This window comes from Etheostoma spectabile, chromosome 5 (assembly GCF_008692095.1).
Source record: "Etheostoma spectabile isolate EspeVRDwgs_2016 chromosome 5, UIUC_Espe_1.0, whole genome shotgun sequence".
Lineage (NCBI taxonomy): Eukaryota > Metazoa > Chordata > Actinopteri > Perciformes > Percidae > Etheostoma > Etheostoma spectabile.
In genome coordinates, this window is record NC_045737.1 from 18,230,730 (window position 1) to 18,232,475 (window position 1,746).

General features: G+C 41.8%; 1 protein-coding gene across 2 annotated transcripts in view; it reads right to left on the bottom strand.

The window, feature by feature from the left end:
- notch1b (notch receptor 1b) overlaps positions 1-1,746 on the bottom strand; it is a 42,884-nt gene that overhangs the window by 29,835 nt on the left and 11,303 nt on the right. The gene's annotated exons all lie outside the window — the stretch shown is intronic.

Here is a 1,746-nt window from a genome sequence, read left to right on the forward strand (position 1 = left end):
GAGAGAGAGAGAGAGAGAGAGAGAGAGAGATGCTGCACATCACAGGGACACATTCACACATTTACAATTACAATGAGAGAAGTTGAAGGGTGTCCCCTAAGGATACGCAGGGCTCAACAAAGAGGGCCACACACAGAGCATGCAAACCCTCATACCTACACAGTATGCAGTCTTGTACACGAGTATGCACAAAGACTAAGCACAGGATCTGTATTTGTATCTGATGAAGCCATTTAAGTCATTTATTATGTAAAAATTGCAAATATTTCCTATTTTTTATCACTGAAGTTATGCTCCACTAATACTGTAGGCTTTGAATCTGCAAATATCTGATTTAAGGAGTAGTCCAATAAGGGTTAGCTTAGCATAGCATAAAAACTGAAAAGAGGGGGAAACAGCTAGTGTGGCTCTGTCGAAAGGTAACAAACTCCACATTCCACTAGCATCTCTCAAGCTTACCTACTGAAAAAGTATCTGTAAACAAGCAGTCCCACAAGAACTTTGCCTAGACTTACATTTCATGTTAATATATGTTTTACAATCATTACTTGTTAAAGTATAAGCAAACAAGACTGTGAGTTTGATCAGGCATTTACTGCCAACTAGGCCATACAATCAAATATCATGATATTCTTGACCAAATATATCAATGTAAATATTGGCACGATATTGTAGGGTTGACTACTGTGGTTTGACAAAATATTACCACAATGAGAGTTTTGATAAATAATCATCATTAATGTGGACACAATGACTAAGTGTGTAAAGGAAAATAACAACACAGCTAGTAGGTCTGGTAAGTTCAGACATCACTTTACTGTAATGCAGCCTTTAAAACCAGGAAAAAGACAACATTTGTATCATATCACAATTTTACAATGTCCAGAATTTACAACGATATCTAGCCTCATATGTCGACATTATATCAATATTTTGCCCCGCCCTACTGTCAACTGTCAGCACTTCCTAGTTTCAACATTGAGACCTTCCCAACCGCCACATTCCCATATTCATCACCTTCAGAGATTCAATACTGGTGTCAACAACAGTGGGTGGCCAGGGAGGGTTGGTTATTACAAAAACAAAGCATCTACTCAATAGCACCAGAGACAAGAACACAACAATTCTGCAGTATTCTGGAATTCTTGTTCCTAATCCGTCCTTTTCAAAAGTTGAGACACAAGAAGAGAAGCCATCATGGCACCCTTCAGCGGCTCTCCGGGCTGAAATGTGCTCGCTTTGACCCTTTTGTCAGCACTCATTCATCCTGAGGACAAGGCAGCATCTATGCCAGTGTTAGAGCTGCAAGCCAACCTTATGGAAACTTCAAAGCACCGCGCCCCCCACCTCAGCACCCGTTATTCGTCCCTCCCAAGAGAGGATTTGCTCCAGCAATAGACAAGTTATGGGAAGAGGATGAAACAGAAGAGACTGTGGCGCTACCTGGAAGATTTCTGAAAAGTGAATTCCTGCATTGCGAAAAGATCCCACAGAGAATGTATCTAGAAATCAACAGTTCTCTTTGAATACTCTCATGCAGAAACAATATTGTGCATAAAACATCCTGCAGACATCAAAGTGGCCTTCCCACAACATTAAAACCCGCTGTCACTCACAAATACCTGACCAGAGACAGCAAGTCTGTTAGCCCGCAGGGGCTGGCAGGACCACGTCCCCAAACATTCCCAGGGGGTCCAGTGTGTGTGTGTGTGTGTGTGTGTGTGTGTGTGTGTGTGTGTGTGTGTG